Source organism: Oreochromis aureus, linkage group 3, assembly GCF_013358895.1.
Source record: "Oreochromis aureus strain Israel breed Guangdong linkage group 3, ZZ_aureus, whole genome shotgun sequence".
NCBI classification, from domain to species: Eukaryota; Metazoa; Chordata; class Actinopteri; order Cichliformes; family Cichlidae; genus Oreochromis; species Oreochromis aureus.
Window position 1 is genome coordinate 112,048,109 of NC_052944.1, and position 23,203 is coordinate 112,071,311.

At 41.9% G+C, this 23,203-nt stretch overlaps 1 pseudogene; it reads left to right on the forward strand.

Moving 5' to 3' along the window:
- Positions 1-23,203, forward strand: part of LOC120435043 — a 46,705-nt pseudogene that overhangs the window by 10,672 nt on the left and 12,830 nt on the right.

Here is a 23,203-nt window from a genome sequence, read left to right on the forward strand (position 1 = left end):
TGACCACCCCGTTTCCCTGAACGTAAAAAGCTTCGCAATTTAACATAACAAAGGTCCATAGATTCCATGAACTGGAGATCGTGTCAATCTGATGAAATCCCTGGGAGGAGTTCGTCAAAGAAAGGTGCCTGAATAGAGGGGAAAATGTCGCCAATATTACACATTAATTTTAAAATGGCTGACTTCCTGTTGGATTTGGGATATTGCTCCAAGAGACTTTTTTGTACAGCTTCATATCCTCTATAACGGTGATTGGCCTCATCAGTGACAACGATGAGACCGCCTACAGGGAGGAGGTGGATCGTCTGGCTGAGTGGTGCGACACAAACAACCTGCTGCTTAACACCGAGAAGACCAAGGAGCTCATCGTGGACTACAGGAGGAATGCTGACCCACATCCACCCATCCACATTAAGGGGACGGCTGTGGAGCGTGTGAGCAGCTTCAAGTTCCTGGGAGACCACATCTCCGAGGATCTCACCTGGACGACCAACTGCTCCAAGCTGGTCAAGAAGGCTCACCAGCGCCTCTTCTTCTTGAGGACTCTGAGGAAGAACCACCTGTCCTCAGACATCCTGGTGAACTTCTATCGTTGCATCATCGAGAGCATCCTGACCAACTGTATAACAGTCTGGTACGGGAACTGCTCTGCCTCGGACCGGAAGGCGTTGCAGAGGGTCGTGAAAACTGCCCAGCGCATCGCCGGAGCACCACTTCCTGCCATAAAAGACATCTACAGGAAGCGGTGTCTGAAAAGGGCTGGGAAAATCATCATAGACCCCAGTCACCCATCACATGGACTCTTCACCCTCCTGCCCTCTGGGAGGCGCTACAGGAGCCTCCGGACTAAGACCACCAGGTACGGGAACAGCTTCTTCCCCACAGCTGTCAGACTCCTGAACTCTGCCTCCTGACATCTGACCCACGTTAACACATGGACTGAACACACCCACAATGGACAACTGTACCCTCAAACACACAATAATAACATGGACTGAACCACCACTCACAACCACTAGCACTTTATACAGCCTCTGTAGAAATTATCCACATATCTCACTTATCTTAACTGCACTACTGTATAGTTCTGTGTAAATAATCATTCTGTACATACAATAATTTTTAACCCTACAACTGTTTACAACTTGCATAGTTCCCATTTCTGTATAGCTGTATAACTCAGATTTCTGTAAAGTTATTTATTTCATATTCTGTATAGTTTTTCATATTTATATCCTGTTCATATCCTGTACATAGCTTGTACTCACTACAGCCTGTACATACCTATAGTTATAGAATATTCACAACATACTTCATACCGTGTACATTATAACATACCATAATAGACCCATTTCTGTAATATACTTGCATATCTATATTATTCCTAATATATATTGTAATATATCTATATCACTAAAGCACTTCTGGATGGATGCAAACTGCATTTCGTTGCCCTGTACCTGTGACATGTGCAATGACAATAAAGTTGAATTCTATTCTATTCTATTCTATAAGCTTACCAGGTTTCAGATTCATAAATAAAACACAGAGCAGGGGCTGATGTTTTGAAATTTTGAAGGGGGCGCTGCGGAGCCATTTTGCGCTATTCAAGGAAAGTGATCACATAACCAGAAAGCCTTCATCACATTGGAGATGTGCGCCAAATTTCAAGATTTCTTAAACTTTCCGAGCCCCTCAACATCCCCTTCATCTTTCATAGTGAACTGCGTTGCCAACAGGGTGCGCCGTTCAGTTTAAAGTCACAATTTTCTCACTGAAGCATCATGAGGGACAGATGGTGACATTCACCGCTTTTGAGGTGGCCACAATGAACCTGTGAAAATCAGTACAACAAAGTGAAAGACATGACATTTCCTGTTGCCACTAGGTGGCGCTCTACGTATTCCTGACAATGGGCACATCAATCTGTTCAGGGCGGGTCTGACATCATCCCTGTAAAATCTGGTACTGATCAGACTGGATTTCATTGAGTTATACTAACTTGTTTCTTCATGGCGAGACATCAAAGTTCGCCATGCTGCTGGGGTCACACCCTTTCGCGAAAAGTCACAGTTTTCACTGTAACCCAAGACCAACTCCTTATGGCTTTCCTGGAGAAATTTCAGGCTGCAGATGTCACCCATCACAATACTGTACTCCAAAGTGTAAAACATGACACTTCCTGTTCCCACTAGGTGGCGCTGTCCCTGATGTCAAATATGGCAGTTGAAATATCTTCAGGGGTGGAGCCTTATCATATGTGTGCTCTTTGGTCCACATCAGACCATGTATGAGGGAATGAGAGACAATAAGATTTTCATGGCGAGTCATCCAAATTCGCCGTGGTGCCACGTCCTCACCGTATCACGAAAACTCAAAAGCTCCGCAACTTAACATGGCCCAGGTGTGTAGTTGACACTGACCAAATATGAAGTTTGTATGACCAAATCCCAAGGAGTTCGCGAAAGTACAAGGCATGGAAATGGTAAAATCAGAGCCAAAATGTGACCTTCAATCCAAAATGGCGGACTTCCTGTTGGGTTTGCGTCAATGGGCCCATTGACTTTTTTGTTCGTCTTGGCATGATACATACGTGTCCCAGATTTCATACATGTAGCTCAAACCATGTGGTCTGAAGCGAGATCATTCAACTGCAGACCAGACAACAAACGACGGAGGCTCCAGAAAAGTGCAATCGAACGATGAGTTTATTGACAACGGAGAGCAACCATCAGCATATGGCTTATTTGCTCTGACAAAAATACACTGAGTTCTGGTTTTATAGCATAGAGGATCACGCCCCCACATACACGTCAATACAGGTCAGAAATACATTATGTCCAGTCATTGTTTACAGACAAGGGTACATCTTGTACATCTTAATAACTATAAACAGACATATAACTTCTCTTTTTGATAACACCTTCCTTTTAAGGTAATAACTTCAAGCTTCAGGGTCTCTAAGGGCTAATAATTGACCCTCGTCCTCAATCACTAAGTAAACTGAATTGGCGCAGGTCTCAAATAAGAAGCAGAAGACACTTAGGCCCTCGCTCAGGCCTGCTACTAGATTTATGTGTATTGTAAACATGCATGCAATTAACCTGCTATGTTCTCATCTTCCCTCAACATGTATCACCTGGACACTCTCACCAGTGAAGCTTAAAGCCCTCTTGGATAGAACATCAACTCTAAACAAGCACAGATATGCAATGTGTATAAAATGAACTGAACCTGTGAATAGAATGAATGTGATGACAAACATATTCAATGCAATATGAACCCTGTAAACAATATTACTGTTAAAATAATACTCTAAAACATGTTATTAATACATTTATCATAAGGCAGATTATATGGCAGCAATAAAAGAATCTCTAAATCCCAACAGGTCGTAGGGCTGCATTTTATAAGGCATAGGTGGCGCTCTAGAGCAATTTTCCAATACTCATATGTAAAACCATTAAAATACGAAATTTTTCACCAGACCTGATGCGTGTGCAAAATTTCATGAGTTTTTGAGCATGTTAAAGCCCTCAAAAAGGCAATTCATTTCAATGAAAAATAACAATAATAATAATAATAATAATAATAATAAACAGAGCAGATACAATAGGGCCTTCGCACTCTCGGTGCTCGGGCCCTAATAATAATAAACGGAGCAGATACAATAGGGCCTTCGCACTCTCGGTGCTCGGGCCCTAATAATAATAAACGGAGCAGATACAATAGGGCCTTCGCACACTCAGTGCTCGGGCCCTAATTAGCCTGCAAAGCCACAGTGAACAAAGCAGCATAGCACAACAAATTCAATTCAAATCAATATAAGACTTATTTGTAACCTACATCAACAATTATGTTATGATAAATTACGTAACAACTACAACAGAAGACTTAGCTTTGTGGGAATGCTTGGAGCAGACTAACATGTGAGCTGGAGTGTTCTGGGACGTTATATTTGGTCTTCGAATGGCTGCAATCCAGGTCATCCGTCGGCTCTTTGTTACTTCGGAAACTTGAACAATTTCTCTTCAACTACGTAATCCGATTAAAAAAAATCTCTTTACCCGTCGGCTTCCCGTGGCTGTCATGTGGCCGGCTATTGCAGTTAATAATACAACAGCTTCTTGCCATTTTTTTATTTCTTTTTATCGCTGTGTGACTGTTTTCATGTGAAAGCCTGTGTGCGCTAGTACAGCTTGCCACTTGTTCCCACAATCCTTTGCGATTTTACCCCTGAATGACGTCACATTTTCAATCTCTATTCAAATAACACAGGAGCACTAATAGACCACTAATCATCTCACAGGCATCAACTCAGAAACAAAGGTTCAAAAGGCAGCAGTACAAAGGCAGAGGCAGGAGGGACAGTCTACATCAGGGGTCTCAAACCCGCGGGCCATTTGCAGCCCACGTCACCTCTACTTGCGGCCCGAATATTAATATGAAGAAATATTTTTTTTAATTGTTATACGAAAAATGATTTAATACGACGGCAGAGTGTTACAGGCATGGGCCTTTGTTGTAGCCTCATAGGCAGTGTAGTCCTTGCTGCAGGCAGAACGTGTGGTACCGCCCCTCCTGCTGTGTGTGTGTGAGCGTGAGGGAGGGAGAAAAGGGGAAAAGTGCGAGGTGCTACCGAGCAGAAACAGGAGATGGAAGCATGTAAATATAATAATAACCACTGCAACCCAAAAGAGTGCCTGACAAGCCCAGTAAGCTATTAAGACTCAACTGTACGCTCTGTTCGTCTTCTTCTCCGAAACAATAAAGTTCTGCTGGAGCAGCCTTTCAACGCCTCTTTCTGTCTCTCGCTAGCAAACTTGACCCAGACAGTAAAGCTCGTTCCCGGCTACGAGCCCGACACGGAACCCAAAGTATTAGCCAGAGGTCTCCTTACCACCGTTCGGAGCCGCGGACCTGGCCGAGGTAACAAGAGAGTGCAAACATGTTGAGGGCTGTGTTAGTTCGGTGAGAGATTTATTTGGAAAGAAAACAGTTTTTAACCTGCAGTCTAAAACTAATGTGTACGCTTATGCCTGCATTTTTATTTTGTTAAATACAAACAAAATTATAGCAAAAGTGCTGCCACGTGTCTGGCCAGAAAGAGCTGCTTATTTGGTAGTTCAATGAACAAAACTGCAAACGTTCTTGTTTGCAGTTTTGTCTTGTTGCACAATATTTTTAATTAAATAAAACAAACAAAACACTACATTTTAGGAAATATTAGTGGGGGGTTTTGTGTTTGTACTACTTGGACACTAAAGTGGCCTCCAATGAGATGATGGTGCCAGAAGTGGCCCGCGGCTCATTTGAGTTTGAGACCCCTGCTCTGGAGAAAGAAAACTAGTCTCACCCTCTCTCCTAGTATGTAGGCTCAGCAAGAGCAATCACACAAAATGACAAAGGTCACAAGAAGATGCCAAGAAAAAATAAACTTAGCAACACGCACAATGCAAACAATTCCTTGTTTATCTTCTCAAAATGTTTGGGAACTGTAATAAAAAGAACCATGTGTCTTCTGCAGACGTTACCAATAAGTTTGATGTGTCACATGGCCCTCTTCCTATTGGAAAAACAAAAGTTGTATCCAAGATGGCTGACTTCTAAAAGGCCACCATGGTCACCACCCATCATGAGGAGTTTGCCCCCTCACATATACTAATGTGCCACAAACAGGACTTTAATATCACCAACCATTCCCATGTTATTACGGTGTAGCCATATAAATGGCCCACCCTGTAGTTCAAGAGTATACAACCCCACAGTGATACCATATCAATATCAGGTCAGTCTGATTTTGCCTTTCAAATTAATAGCACTTTCAAATTGACCACATTTGACTTACTCTTGGAACGATTTCGAAATGCTCTAAAAAGAAAGATTTATGGTTCCACAGGATAATTCCACTTTAGATCAACAGTATCCAACCCCACAGTGATACCATATCAATTTCAAGGCATTCTGATTTCGTCTTTCAAAGTAACAAAATTATCCTGAGCAGCATGTACTGAAGGTTAGAGTCGTGACTCCAGGGTCTGGTTTGAGTCTCCCCAAAACCATTTCCTGTGTGTCTATATCCCCACTTCTCCCTCACTTCCCGCCTTCTCTGTCCTATACAATGAAGACAAAAGGCCTCAAGTTGTGAAAACTCTTCCCCTTCATCATCTTCCCCTTCATCATCTTCCAAATCATCTCTCATCTAAAATCACCAGTATTCTCTGAGTAGAGAATTTTTCACAATCTTGAATGATAATGATCCAAGTGGGTAAAGTTTATGTATTTGCTGTGTTCCCCCCAATTTGTAGTTGGGACAGAGTGTGGAAAACTCCCCAAATTACATCGAGTTTAGAAGAAAAACATTGACTGAAGTGTTTGTTTCATCATCTTTCACAACTCATCCACCAGGTGTCACAAACTGCAGCATAACAGTACAAAGCATGTCATACCGGATGGCTGCAACAACCAGAGTTTTACCTACCTTTGGTGTTTCTCGACAGCATGAGCGTAATGTTTACTGAACAGTCCGTCACTCGTCTCTCAATCTCCCGTTGGAGAGCCACGAGCTTCTCCCAGAGGTTATCAATTTTGCGCTCAAAGAGCAAAGTGTGAGTGTGCACGGCAGCGTCGAACTTCTCCAACATCTTATCCGTGCTGCGTTCAATGAGCCCATTTTGAGAAGTCACGACCCGTCCCATTGTTTCAGTCACAGCGGGCAGCCTTGTGGGGTTTTGAACAGCTGATTCCGCTTTCTTTAATCTTCAATAAGCCAGGGCCAAGCCAGCTCAGATCAGCAAGAACCCTTTGCTGCTGTGAATGTCCGTGCTGCTATATTTCAGTGTCAGGCTCTAAATGTACAAATGGATCTGAGAAGATTTCCAATCATGTTTCTACTAGAGTTACAGTTTGTTTTCATGTCTTCTGACTCAGAAGGTGGAGCAGGTGGAGCTTACAAGGAGTAAGTGCTGAAATAGAAAAAGAGTTGTGTTTTAATGAAGCTATTTAGTTAACCAATAATTGTATTGCATGCTGGCATTAAAATGTTTCATTTGACTGATTTAATTAATTTGTTTGTTTGTTTTCTTCCAGACTGAGTGGCTGTAACGTCTCAGAGAGAAGCTGTGATGCTCTGTCCTCAGTTCTCAACTCCCAATCCTCTAGTCTGAAAGAGCTGGACCTGAGTAACAATGACCTGTGGGATTCAGGAGTGAAGCTTCTGTCTGCTGCACTGCAGAGTCCACGTGGTACACTGGAAACTCTCAGGTCAGGATCCAAACATCCCCACTGCTGATCATTAAATGATATTATTGCATAAACAACCAGGCTTTTTAGAATTGGCAGGTGAACTTTTCTTTATCTTTGGATTGCTTAGGAGATTCTTAATTACTGTCTGAAGATTCTTTACAGTCACATATTTTGTTTTAATGGTAAAACAGAATTATTGTTCAGTTCAATGAGCAGGTAGCTGTGAGATTCATAATAATGAGGGATATTTGTATTAAAGATGACTAAACTTGAACAGTAGCTGTGTGAGTTACTGTGTTTGCTCATGTGTGCTGATGTTGTGGGTCATTTAAGGCTGAAGTGAACTTGAAATGAGTTTCTGAAGTAAGTGTACTCGGAGATATTATGTGTTTACTAAAGTCCAGCAGCAGGAGGCTGTGTGTAGCATAGAGGAACCCAGACCTCAGCTTTGTCTGCTGGTTTCTTTTGCTGCTGTTGCAGTTTCCCCTCATTGTTTCATCACTAATACTGATACAGAAAACATATTCTTACTGTCATTAGATGCTGAAAGGTGTCATTCTACTAAGTGCAGAGACTGGTATTAATTTAAATAAATAACATTTTGTGATGTCTGAACTAATTTGATCTTGTTTGAATACTAGCTACATTGGTCGGTGCTACAACAGCTCCAGCTATTTGAATGATCTCTACTGAAGTCTAACACTGAAATAAAAATGGTATCATTGGCTTGTTGTGGCTGTGATAGGTGCTACTAGGAGAGTTTATTTTCAGGATGTTATCAGAACGAGTGTAACTGGAACATCAAAGTTGTTATCACAGTGCCAAAACTTTGTCTCTGTCCTAAAACTCTTCTCTGAGTCCTCAGACTAAGTGTTCAGAGGTGAGCCCACCTACTGTTCCTCAATAACAGGATTGTCATGAAACACTGCAGAAATGAGCTGAGCTTCTTATTTCATCACTGCGTTCACAGTGAGCCACTTCTCTCTGCTCAGTCTGTGACAAATCAAAGTGTTGTTGAATGTTGCTATTCAAACTCAAAGCCATGCTTCCTAAACCCACGTGGTTCAGTCACACAGTAACTGATGGTAAACAATGTTTGTGTTGTGCACATCGTACAGGTCAGCTGCTCCACACAGATCTCAGGTTTACATGCTGGAACAGTGATAATGAAGGATTGTTTGTTTCATACAGATGTGACATGAACAATAACACATTCATGAAATCCTTTTAGGAACAGAAACACTATTGTAGATGGAGAATATATTTGAATGTAGGATAATGTAGGGGATCATCAATAATAACTAAGCACCACCTCACCATTTGGGTTGGTAGCTGCATGTTTAATGATGTAGTCATTTTCTTCTTCCTCCATTTCTACCTCATTAACATCAGATTAAAAGCTGCACAGAGACAGGCACTGGACATGTTTAGCCTAGCTTAGTACAAGGACTGGACCCACAGATCCCATTGTTGGATCAAAACATGAAAACAAATCTGAAGTAAAGTTTTATTGAAGTGAACTGTGGTGGTGCCTGGCAAGGAAAAGGGGAATGATATGTCTTATTGTAAAGGAACACCTAAAAAGTTGCAGCTTAAAAAATGAAATCAGTTTCAGTTTATGAGCTCTGTTTTTCTTTACAGTTCTAACCTTTTATATTGAAATGAGCTGCTCATCCCTGTTTACATGACCTGCATAAAACAATACAGAACACATTGGGCTGAATATGGAAGCATCACAGTCCAGCTTCACTAAAGTCTCTGATATGAGATGAGAAATGAAGCAGCCAGAGCTTTTTCATGAGTGGAAATCCACTGTGACTGTGAGCTGCTGCTACAGCCTCCAGATTAGCCAGCAGCTCATCCTGCTCAACATTTTCTCACCAACTTTAATGGAAGTGTGATGTTTTCAGCTGGAGTGATGGTCAGGGTGGCCTCCCTCTCCTCTTCTTGTCCTCTTCCTCTTTCATTTGTAAAGTCAGTTCTGCTGCTTTCATTCATGTGGAAGTCCTGTAGCTGAGTTTGGGAGAGACTAACAGCCTCGGCAGCAGAGGGGAGAAAGGCTGTAACACCACCACTTTACTCTACCTGTCACATCATTTAATCAGGAAACAGATCTATGCTTGTTTTACTATGTTTGGCCTGAAGAGCTAAAATGTAAGAGTGTGTTGGATAATCCGGCCCAGGATGAGGCCAAACTGAAATGGGATTAAATGTCTGTCACATATTTGAGCCTAATTTAAAAACATCCTCCATAAATATAGAGTAATAACTTGACTCTCATACAGCGAGACAAAGGCTACGTTCACACTGCAGGTATTAATGCTCAATTCTGATTTTTTCATCAAATCCAGTTTTTGTCTGGTTGTTCACACTACAAATAAAACGTGACAGCAAACAGGCTCTAGTGTGAACGGTTCGTGGCCCGCATGCGCAAAAGAATACGTCACACACAACGCACTTTGTTTACAAAGTAAAAATGGGGCTACAGAGCTGGTAGGTGTTGTTGCAGCAGTCTATCAATTTCTTCAGAATTGTCTCCCCATATGCTAATCAAGTCCAATACCTCAGTTTCTGTCCATTAACTCACTCCGTCTCTAGTTCCCCTCACCATGCTTTCTCCTTTGTCTTTTCCGGCGATGATAATTGGCATCTGTCTTGTGTCAGTGACATAAATGGTAAATGGCCTGTACTTGTGTAGCACTTAGTCCCTAAGGACCCCAAAGCGCTTCACACTACACTCAGTCATCCACCCATTCACACACACATTCACACACTGGTGATGGCAGCTACATTGTAGCCACAGCCACCCTGGGCCGCACTGACAGAGGCGAGGCTGCCGGACACTGGCAACCTTCCGATTACGAGGCGAACTGCCAACTCTTGAGCCATGATCGCCCCCTAAAAGATGGATTTAATGCGACATGACCATTCACACAGCAGTCGCTTTCTAAAACATCAGATATGTATCGGATTCAGTACCACATATGAAAGTGACCTGGGTCGGATTTGACAATATCGGATTTGTGCTGTTCACACTGTCATACCATGATCGGGTCGCATAGGGTCAGAAAAGTAGGATTTGATGCACTTTCGCCTGCAGTGTGAACGTAGCCTAAAATGCCTTTAAACATCAGCTTATCCTGCTGATCAAAGTCCAACACTGAGTTTGTAAAAACATGTTTGTCAATCATTTTGTTTGGTTTCTGAGGAAAATGATTCAATAACTTGCTGCTAATACACAACATTTCATCATATTTCCTCATAAGCCTCTTTTGTCTGACCATTTGATCCCATTTGAATTTGCAATAAAGGATCCACAGAGTTTGGTGACAATAATGACAGTAGATGTTTGTGTGCTGGAAGCAAATGAGTGTGTGATGTTCTTTCAGTGTTGCACTTTGTAGACGCTCCCTGAGCCTCACAGCCAGCTGCACATAGAGACCAGTGTTGTTAGTCCAGGTCAGAAGATGACTTGTTGGAATGAAAATGAGCTTGTAGTTTGTCTGTGTCACGGCTGGGGCAGCAGTCGTGTTGAGGAAGAATGAGGACCCAAAATGCAAGCAGCCGACTGGTGATATGAGTGAGGGTTTATTTACAGGTGGCAGTGGCAGAACAGGCAGTGAGGAATGACAAATGACTAAAGAAACCTAAACTGGGAAAACTAAAGAGCAAACCTGAAGTCATATGAAACGGAGAATGCAGAGAGACACAGAAGAACGCAGACTAACGCAGAGGTACACCGAGATACACAGAAGAACGCAGACTACACAGAGATACACAGATTAACGCAGACTACACGGAGATACACAGACTAGCCCACGACAGGCACAGACTGACACCCACTATATATACACACAAACAAGGAGACCAGGTAATGACATACAGGTGGGAGCACAGCTGATTCTAATACACAAGACGACCTGAGGATACAAGCTGAACACGACGACAACAGACACAGACCGTCAGAATAAAACAGGAAATCCAGAACACGAACAGGGCACAAGGGGAGGAGACAGAATACCAAAATCAGAATACACCCGAGGCACAAAATGAACTTCAAGGAAACACAAAACGCTGGGTCAAAATGACCCAGGATCATGACAGTCTGCTTTAATAATGTGACTGGAAAAAGGTGTTGGACTTCAAATATGTCCATTTCTTTCACACTTCACCTTTAAAAGTGAAGCCATGTGGTTCCTGGAAGGAAAAACACGACTTTTTCAAGTCTTTGTCCTGTTTTTATGATAAATGTACGACTTTAATGTGAAACATTCAGAGTTTTTTCTCTTGTTGTGTTTGTCTGAAGCTGCTTCCTGTTGGCTTCAGCTGTTTGGAGTTTCCATTTTCTAAACTTCTACATTCTGAACCTTCTTCAGCTCTGAACAGATGATGAAACACTGAATGATTTCAAACACTTTGTCTAATAAACTTACATCTTTCATTCTTTATACAGATTGAAGGACTGTGGTTTGTCAGAGATCAGCTGTGATTATCTGGCAGCAGCACTGAAGTCCAACCCCTCCCATCTGAGAGTGCTGGACCTGAGCTGGAACAAGCTGCAGGATTCAGGAGTGAAGCAGCTGTGTGGTTTTCTGGAGAGTCCGGGATGTGGACTTGAAACTCTGAGGTCAGTCAGCATGTTTTAGTTGTGCTGAGATGGATATGATGTGAAAGTTGTGCTGACACTGTGGATCGGTAGGCCCACAGACCTCTATACAGGAAGTCTGGTTCAGCTCTGTGTAGAACTTCTGATCCCTGATCCTCTGAGTCTGACTCAGTAAATAATTAATAATCTACACTTCACATTTCAGTCAGTTCAGGTTTCATTAGTACGTTCACTTTAACATAATCCATTTTAATCCAAACACCTTTCTCTTTAAACTCTGTTTGTCAGTCACAGTATATCCAGTACAATCCTCTTCTTCACTGAGTCACACACATTCACAGATCAGAGTGTCCTGTGTGCTCTCATTCACTCACTCTCACTCTCATATGGCTGAAGTCTGTTTGTGCACAGTCTGTCAGCTGGCCTGAGTTAGGCCTGTCTCTAAAATCATTACTTGATTACTTTTATTCTGATTCATCAAAGCCAAACTCAAACATCTTTATATTTACTGATTATGTTCTCATCAATAATTAACAGTCAGTACATTCAGATATGAATCATAATTCAGTGTTTAACATATTATCACAGATGGACTCCACAGGAGATCTCCTTTATGAAGAAACTGTGAAAGTTTGTCCAACAGTGGGAAACATTTCAGAGAACATCTCAGAGAATATCTGTGAAGCAGAAACTAAACATAATAATAGAAGAAAAGCCAAATAATGATCCAAATCCTGCTCTGAGACTATCAGACAGTAAAGGTTTCCAAAGACTGCTCACCTCTCAGACTTACTTAAAGATGCTGGTGCTGTCCACAGATCAGCTGACCTGCTGGGTCTCCATGATCAGCTTTGTTTCTTGGAGATAAAGGCTGAGCCCTTTAGAGCTTCAGTTCTGCAGAGCAGCAGGATGTCTGAGGTCTGCAGAAACACAGAAACACAGCAGCTAAAAATAGTTGTTCAAAGAAAACGAGGTGGGAGCTGCTGGTTCCTGAGCTTTGATACTGGATTAGCTTCAGCAGTTATTCCCATCACTGCTGTAGGAGCTGCATTTAGTCACAGCTGATTGTCTTCTTTGAACAATCACAATGATGACTGTTGTAAAAACAAGCAGACAAAGAACCAATGAGAGTGAAGAACAGGATAAAGAGCTCCTGTGATGGTGGCAAAGAAATGAGCAGCAGACGGCGTCTACATGTTGTAGCGGTTTACAGTCACCAGGGGGCGCCGTCACGGCCACGCAGTCAGTGGGCTGCTCTGCTTGTGCTGTTGTTGGTGAAGCTGAAGTGAAAGCGAGTGTTAAAACAATGAAAAGTGTCCACTGCAGCCTCCATCTGAGCTTCTCATGTTCTTCTTCTTTGATCCTCCATGTTCGTGCTGAACGCTGCTGTCGCTCTCTTCCTGTTCCCACCCACTTTCTAACCAATCAGCATTGGAGCGTGCACAGCGTCGTCCACACTGAGCTTTGTTGTGAGTGCGTGGACTCGTCTGCAGAATATTTCCATCACGCGTCCAGCTGTGACCGTGTCCACAGCAGATTGTCACCGAGGCTTAATGCTAACACACATGACGCTAATACCACCACGAGCAGCTGCTCAGTGGATTTGGAGGAGAAATGTCTCCAGCTTCTCACAGGCAGTATGCAGAATGTGGATCTCCACAAAGACTGTGGAGACCTCATCCCAGACTCAAAATCAACACTTGTCTGCACAAAACTTCTCACACGTTCCCGTCACAAGTGTCTTCTAAGTGACGCTACCAGGTTCAGGTCCAGCTCTGTTTATCTGGGGCTGCAATAGATGGGTGATCCATCCTCACAAAGCAACACAGACAGCAGATATGCAAACACAGCATCATACAACACAACCAAGAGATCCAAAGAATTCTCTCTGCATTTCTGTGGCTGATGCTGCTGGAACGAAGCTGTTTGAAACCTTGTTGTTCTGCACTTTGGGACCTGAAAAGGAAACTGAAGCTCTGTGCAGAGGGTTCAATGGAAGCAGCCAAGTGCTGTAAGTGTCTGCTGTACAGGGATGCTGGTTCAGCTGCAGCTCAGTTTCACAGTGTGACTCAATTAAAGCAGCAGGAAATCAAAGCTTGATGCTTTCATCAGTGTGGAAAAAATAAAGTGTCCTGTAACGTGACTAGTGCTGGGCGATATGACGATATATATCGTGTGGACAATAGAAAAGTTTCTATCGTGCCATTTGTCTTCTGTCGTTTCTAACCCTAATTTTATAAATTATTACATAAAAATTAATGATAGGTTTGTAGCTTGAACCTATTCGCTGGAACGTTGAAGACAATGTAATTACACAGCAAGCAAGACACGAGTAGGCAACATTCTTTATGTTTCTCGTGCACGGGAGAGAACCGGACAGGCGCCGTTCCTTCGCTTGACCCCAGTTGCTCTCGTCCGCTCCCCCGTAACACTGCTCTTTTATTGTGGTTCCATGAATATGCATAGGTTCATTAACATATGACATCTTACATAGGTATGCATGTGAACAAAGAATACCCTGTGTGTGTGTGTGTGTGTGTGTGTGTGTGTGTGTCCATAAAATGACTTCCTAACCCTGCTGGCCTGGAAGTCCAGCAGTTCATCTAAACAAAATGCACTTAGCCTAAAACAGACATAGATACATTTATCCTACCATAAAACAATAAGACAAGGTACGACCTCTCCCATGCTCCCAGAGTGTGGGTGTGAAAGCCAGAGTGCTCTGGAATGCACACAACGTGTGTCTGCAGACTATTAAGGATCAAACTTCTATTAATCTACAACTAATTATAAAACTCTAAGCATATATGAGTAGATATTTCTAAGCATAAATGACAATCAACAATACAAATCTAACATTCCCCCTTTTTGGCAGTTATGCTAGAAAAGTACCCAGTTATGAATACCTCACGTCTGACAGTGTCAATGCAACCATTTTTATACTCAGCATATGTCAATCACTCTAAATTACTGTAACGCACACAGTTTGACAAATGTATTAAAAGTTATCCAATTTCTCATTAATCTCATCCAATGATAAACTGCATCCTACAAGCAAACAAATGAATTGTTAAAGGTCAAAAGAGAAATTAACATTTTCAAAAACACTCCAGCTTGGTTGTGCTCCTCCGCAAGACATGTAAATCACCTGTCTCTCTGCAGAGTGGTTTAAGTTCTGCAGGGCGTCATAAATGTCTCTTCCAGTTGTTTCCATCACTGTCCATAGGACCAGAGTCCAAATGTATGTAGAATAGACATTCAAACATACCAGTTGAGTTTGCCGTTTGTCAACATGGGTCTCAGCTACCGTGAAAGGTGCAGACCTCTTCAGCACTCTAGTTTTATGGCCTCTGTCCTGTGGAGGATACATATCCTCCATTGTCCATCCTCTGCAGGAAAACCCTGTGGAAAGGGTGCTGGATCCAGTTATCTTACTGCTGTTATGATCCCAGCAGTCTTCAGAGTCTCATCATATGCATAGTACAGTGACACAGCATTAGGTGATGTTCATAGGAAACTGCTGTCATCACCACCATAGCTTCTGGTTCCTGTGCTTCTCACAGAATCATGATGCCATCCTTGGACTCCCCCTGCGTTGTCACTTTTGGAGCTTGGCACGCTCCCCTCATCCTTCAGGTGCCCGTCTGTTGTCCACAATCTCCTCTGTTGGCCTCTGAAAAGCCCCCTTGGCACAGCTCTCATCCTTCGCAGCTTCGTGGTCCTTGCTGTGGCTCCGAAATCTGATCTCATGATGGGCCCCAAACAGCTCAACCTTTGACCTCAACCACTGCCTTGGCTGTCAGCTATGCCTGGAATGGTTCTTGCTTCTCACTGGGCCTCTGAAGATTTCTCAGGAGATTCCTTTCAGCAATACTCTAACTGCTGCACCTGTATTTCCTTGCTAGGAGGAAGAACTTCTATTTGGAAAGCATGTCAATCATCATCAAACCACATTCTTTAGTTCAGTGAGCTTCATCTATGGACCATCAAAGCCTCATCTGAACACAGATGCACCGTTTGCATAGGTTTAATACCTGTAACTGAACCGTTAATCACACAAATCACTGCAAAAATCATAAAAACATAGTTTAGAAAACATAGAAAAGATAGTTTCATGTAACTCTGTAATTCTGGACCCCTCCTCTTGACGCATGGACACTCCCATGAGTCAACTTGTCAAACCTAGATTCCTGTCTGAAAGAAAAAGGTTAGCTACATCATGTCCCAGGCAACATCAGGGCATCTCCTCTGGAGTAGCTCCATAACCCTGCAATAAAAGATGTTAGTGTGTTTTGCATATTAAGTTTGCTTAAAAACTGGCTCTGCCAGGAGCCTGCATACACACCATCATGGCCTGGAAAACAAGATCTGGAAGTGAAATCAAACTCCACACTTATAAACAATTGTATCATTAGAGTAATAAAGCACTCAGCATCAACAGGACAAGTATCATGTGCAGGTTTTCTCAAATCAGTAAACTACAATTATTGGCATAATTTGCCTCAGACATGGATCATCCCATGTACTCAGTTAACAGTAATGTAATCGGTGACTTCCCTTAAGCAAAGTCACTCCATGTATTTAACACTAGGAGCTCAGTAGTGGCCAGCTAATGAGCCCCATATTAAACTATTCCACAAACACTGCATCTCTTAGTTGCTTTCTCATGTTACTTGTCCGTCTCTGCTGAATCCTCTACATGCACTCTTAGACAAACAAACATTAGCAACACACATGGATAATCCTGGAGGTCAGGCACAAGTTGACAGGTTCCAGAGGTGCTATAAAAAGACCATAAAGTTAGCCATCCATAGCTGTGGAAAGAAGTGACACTAGTTTCAACACAGGGAATGATTCACATGTTATTCACATCGTCAAAGTAACCTTCACATTTTCCCAACAACACAGTGTAACAGCATCACCAACTCATAACCTGTAAACACAGTTTTCTTCACACATAAACCCAGAAATCCTGTAGTAGAAAACATCAACCAGCTATCCTGGTATAAATCACATGATCAACTCACATGAAAAACTGTAATGCTGTAGAAATGTTAGCGCTGCGCAGGTGTATACACACTTTCACACAGTTACCTCTGTGAGCAACACAAGGTAGTGAATAACACCCCTGGTAGATGCACAGACACAGAAAGTGGCATTTAAAAGGTTAAATCATCACGCAACCTCGATGTTGTTGTCATCTTTCTGCTCCTGTAAAAAGAAACACACATAGATTCATCTGCACCTTTGTCAGGTGGGGGTTAACTTTGCACAGTCGTGTTACATCAGTAAAGTCTTGTCACCTTTTGTCAGCTGTTGTCAATCAGTCAGTTTTATTTCTCTTACTCATTCATGCATTCATTCATTCATGCATTCATTCATTCTTTGCTAAAAGTGGAACCCATCAACGCATTCAGTTTCCACCCTCAGCAAATCGTCATTTCAAAAAGAAAAAGAAGAAAATTTCAAAAGAAGAATTTAGACTGGATTACCTTGCTGAATCCTTTTTGACAGGGACTTTCATTTTAATTATCCCAAATAAGTGACTTTCTCCCGAGCCCGTTGTAATGGAGAAGCCCACTTGCAACAATTTTCTTGACAACGCGTCGTATAGCGCTTCAGTTCTAATCGTGCAGATCTGCTCAAACAGAGATTATCAATAAAACTTTCAGTGCACTATGAAAGTATCAAAATAAAAAGGCCTTGTTCAGTCATGACACATGCTCCTCATCTCAGGAGGGTAAATCATACCATTAGCATGATTTATCATACCATCATACTAATTGGCAGGCTCAACTTCACAACAAAAGAAAAATCATCAGCTAGATAAACTCCAACCCAACCATCAGCCGCACAACACACAACATAAGCCTCATGTCTCATTAGCTATGAATTTTAATCCCCAGGACTGTACTTTTTACCCATTTAGGCCACAGGTTTTATTTAGTTTTCCTTTTTCCCGTCATCATAAAACATGTGACATGTTGTCATGCACTTCACAAAAAACGTTTGTTCTCATGTATTCAGAGTTGTGTATCTGGGTGCAGGATTCACTCGCACATCACAACAGGAAACTCAGTGTTTTAGAGTCTCCACTCTAACAAACTCCAACACATCCCATTCACTCGTGCTAGAATTCAATCACCTTTCATTAATCTAAGAACCATCAACTAATTTGCATCTCAGCTATTAACCCACTAAGTTGACAGGACAACAGAAATGCATGTTCAAAATATTATCACAAAAATGGAATTTTCCCTCATACAGTAAATTACTTGTGCTGCATCAGTCAGGCAGAAAGCATCTCCCAATTTACTATATTAACTACTAAATTTATTGTCTGATCACTGGTTGGTCAAACCAGAATCCTTTTTTCCCACAAAAGTTAAACTGTTGTCCTGCAACATAGAGAGTTAACTGTCAGCATTGGATAAATTCAGCATTTGATAACAAGTGTCTGTTAAATTTACACTATTTTAACACTGATGAGAGATAACAAGCTGATCTTCATTGCATGTATGTTTGTGTTATTAGGCAGGTTTAATCGATGTCTGTGGAGCTGCATCTCCAGCAGGGCATGTTCTTAAAGCTGCCTTTCCTTCACACTTCTCTGCTATTAATTGGTCATTTTGTAACTGATGTGCTATGAGTCCACTGGTCTTTGCATCACACGAGGTGACTTGGACAAGATGATAAACAGACTCACATGCTCAAGATGCTGCCTAATCTTCATGAGCTCTCTTGTGTTTGTGTTAGTAGGGTTAATGCATGTTCTGCTTGTGTGTGTGATTTTGTATATGTTTCTTTTTGCAGTGTTTCAGATTCCTTCACAATTTTCCAACTTAAGCAGTCAGTTTTATTTTCTCTAGGTTTGCTAACCCAAATTTCGATTTCCCACATTAAACAACAGCATTCCTCTGTGTCCTTACTTACTCTCACTCTGTTGTCCTCTCCCACTTCAACAGTCCAACAGCCGGCAGTTCTTCTTCAGCTTTGTCCTGTGTTCCACTGTCTCTTCTTGCCATTTTCTCCAAAGGTGGCAAATGTCAAACTCCAACAGTCTCCTCAGTTCTCCTCAAATGTTCTTTTCACAAGCACAGTGACTTTGCAGCTTGTTGGAAACACAGTGTCATTCATCCAATCAGGATGATGGGTTTGCTCTTCTTCTCCGATGCTGTTTGTCCGCACTGCTGCTGCTTGCTGGGTCTCTTTGCTCAGGACTTTGCTGCTGTCTCTTTATCTGCCATGTTATTGCTCTTTGGAACTGCATTCCTTGTCTTCAGGGAGGAGTGAGAGCTCGCTTATGAGGATGAGGGACACATGGAGCTGTAAATAAGTTAGCCAGAAATTTGGCCTGAATGGCCAATGATGTTAAACTATAACTTTCTTCCGACTGCTGCATGTGGAAAATCGATCCAGGCCTGCTTTTCACCTGAAAGTGACAAACTAAGACACTTCCATTATTATTATCACTGCTTAACCGACACACAGAACTCTCTCTGTCTTTCGTGAACTCTCCTTTCTTAAAAGCAGAAAATGAGATTGTAGTTGTTCTTGGCTGATAAACACAAAACCTTTTCCTATGATTTTTTTTCAATGTAAATTTTGTCTCTTCTTTACTCTACACTTTTTTTTTTTTTGCATAGTGACCTGCAGAATCACCGTTCTCACAATTGGAGGCTTAAAAGTTACATTTACACAGCGCACACACACTGTGACGTCAGACACATTCACACTCACTTTTTTCATCTGCACAAATAAATCATATGGCTGATGATATGTGCCATGGTGATCCATACGTATGATCACAAGTTTATCTAGTTAGTTTTCAACCCAACAAAACAAATAAACAAAAACATGATGCTGATGCTATGAACACTCTACACACATGAGTCAAGATGCAGGAAAACTGCTGCGCATCTGAAAGAACTCACGGAAACGCTGCACACTCCAGTTATCATAAATATCATAGTTTTGTTTCCCTCTCTTTGATGAGTTCTCAGCAGCTCCTGATCTGATAATGTGTAGCTTGCTCATCAGCTCAGAAGAGACAGCAATGCAACCTCACACAGTGGTTGTGTGCTTTGCCCACAGTGGTATAAACTTGCATTTTCATATTCAACTCAGCTTCTCCATCATGTAGTTTTCAGCTGCTTCATACAGGGTTCAGCATAATAGTTGTTTTCATAGGTGTGCTCTATATCTCAACAATGGCTCATAATAAGACGACAGTCTTTCAAACAGGTCAAGTGCCTCTATGCACGTAATTAGGTAAAATATTTACCTATTTTACTTCATCTCATATGTCATTGTACCGTATTTGAGCAACCTTACGCGTAATGCAGATTACTGTTAACAACTGGTTAAAGTAATGGTCTGGAGCACAGGCTGTTGTTGATCAGGGAAATCTAAAGAATCATCTAAACATTTTGTGTCAGCACGGGGTGAGGGAAGCCATTCACCAGAGCATAGCTTAAATGCTGCTGATGTGGGCTGGCCTTCTCCACACACTCTTCGAGGTTGCTGTTTTCCTGAAAACTTCACTCTGTTTTTTAAATACCGTGCGCTCCCAGGAGCGAAGTCCAGCATAAACGTCTGTCACGCTCGGACGCACTCTTGGTTGCTTAGGAACCCATGATAACAACAACAACTGTGTCACAGACCACGCCTGCTCCGCAGTCATTAACACAACACAACAAATATCCTCGCTCACAAACAACAAAAATTAGGCCTATTTTCTCAACTCAGTCTCACACAGTGACTGCGCGCTTTACATAACAGTGATCACGCGCTTTAACGCACACAGTGATGAAGACTTTCAACTCAGTCTCACATAGTGAATGCGTGCTTTGCCGCACACAGTGGCAAAGACTTGAAACTTACTCAGTGTTGCTTAGCGTGTAATATCAGCCTCAGATCCCGCCGATCGTCATTCATGAGGAGAGAAAACAGACAGCTGACCTGATGACGAATTTTCATGTCTCGGGACTGTACTACAGAAACTTCCTGGCTGACGTCAATCTTTCAGCGTGTCCCTTCTCCCCTCTGTGAACGTCGACTCCAGGGATCCGGCATCGAAGGACCAATTAATGATAGGTTTGTAGCTTGAACCTATTCGCTGGAACGTTGAAGGCAATGTAATTACACAGCAAGCAAGACACGAGTAGGCAACATTCTTTATGTTTCACGTGCACGGGAGAGAACTGGACAGGCGCCGTTCCTTCGCTTGACCCCAGTTGCTCTCGTCCGCTCCCCCGTAACACTGCTCTTTTATTCTGGTTACATGAATATGCATAGGTTCATTAACATATGACATCTTACACAGGTATACATGTGAACAAAGAATACCTTGTGTGTGTGTGTGTGTGTGTGTGTGTGTGTGTGTGTGTGTGTGTGTGTGTCCATAAAATGACTTCCTAACCCTGCTGGCCTGGAAGTCCAGCAGTTCATCTAAACAAAATGCACTTAGCCTAAAACAGGCATAGATACGTTTATCCTACCATAAAACAATAAGACAAGGTACGACCTCTCCCATGCTCCCAAAATGTGGGTGTGAAAGCCAGAGTGCTCTGGAATGCACACAACGTGTGTCTGCAGACTACTAAGGATCAAACTTCTATTAATCTACAACTAATTATAAAACTCTAAGCATATATGAGTAGATATTTCTAAGCATAAATTACAATCAACAATACAAAACCTAATATATATCATTAACCCTTTACAACCGGTCGGAGCAGGCACGCTCCGTTTTGCGTAAGTATTTTTAAATCCCTGTAGAACTGGAACCACGTAAGGTAGCACCGTAATTTTTTTTTTTGCATATGAAACCGTAAGAGTTGTACTTACATCTTTTGCCATCAGCTTGTCCTAGGTCATGGTTTCCTTCCACATATAGCTTTGCAAAAACTGCATAAAAAGCCCTTGCAGCAACAAAAACATAATATTCCAGAAACACGGTTTGCCGATCCGATCAGCTGTTCATAACACTTCCTACATTGGAATATAAGTCAGCGCGAACTATCGCATGTCCGCCATTACCTGTCCGAAACCGGAAGTGATGTCATTTTCGCGGAAAATGTAGTTTTTTTCTTTCAGGGCCTATGTTGGTATTTTTAAAAGTCATGTTTGACTTTATGCTTTTCTGTATCGTTTCTGGGATGCTTAGAAGTCAAATTACACTGTTGGTTTATTATGTTTATTTTGATGCACATGCTGTGTTTTTGCAAATTTGCATTATAATATTTATTTTCTTCATAAAACTATGAAGACACTCAAAATAAAATTCTCGTGGTTGGAAACTATTTTGTGCAACTTTCTTGTATTTACAGTTTTGAGGGATAAGCCTCTTACATTTCTCTAATGTCAAGGTTCAAAAATATTGAGGGGGAATCTAAAAATAACCACAGATCCAGCCGGGTGGAATTAGACGGCATTTTAATGAATTACACATGTGTGAGTCCGACCGCTGTGCAGATTTCAGCGTCGAACTAACTACAATCGTCAGAACAAAGACTTTATAGGGTTGGCAGTCTTCCTGTTACCAGGCAGACTTAATATAGCATACGTCACTCCAAAACCACAATGACTTTTAACATAGTGAGAGGAGTAGGAATATTTTACTGCTATTATTTGCTGCTATTTTTATAATCATCATTAACATTTCAGTATTAATAGTGATGTTGCATTTAGATGCATTCAGATGTTCAAATATATGGTTATAGTCTTTATTACAGGTCCAAAAAGAACCACTTTAAACGGTTGAGTTGAATCTATAATTTTAAATGTTTTTAATGCTTCTATGATCTCAGTGTTTCTGTGTAGAGGGCAGAGGCAGGAAGTTATAGGCTTTTGAAGTTGCAGGCTTTTGCAGAAGTGAAACTGAAAGCAAAGAGAGCATTTAAGGGCGAGACACACATACAGACACATATAGTACGAGAGGTCATGACACGTCACGCAGGTACACAGCATGCAGCCGCCGCTGCGTGCACGCACACACAAATTAGAGAGACTCATTTAGTAGGCAAGAGTTGAAATACGTTTTGCTATGGCTGCAAAGTCGAGGCGTACGTGGTAGTCTGTTACAGGAAGTGCACCTGATGTTCCAGGAAGATAAGCCTGGGCAGGATGGAGACAGGAAGCATCTGCCGTTGACCCGAAGAAGATGTTCTGTTTTAGACTATGTTAAGAGTCATTGTGGTTTTGAGTTGACGTATGCTTTGTTTAAATCTGCCTAGCAACAGAAAAGGGGGCTGTACTATCTTAACCCTATAAAACCGTTGTCTGAATATGGTAAAGACAGTTCAATACTGATTGGGTTGTTGAACTCACACATGTGTAATTCATTAAAAT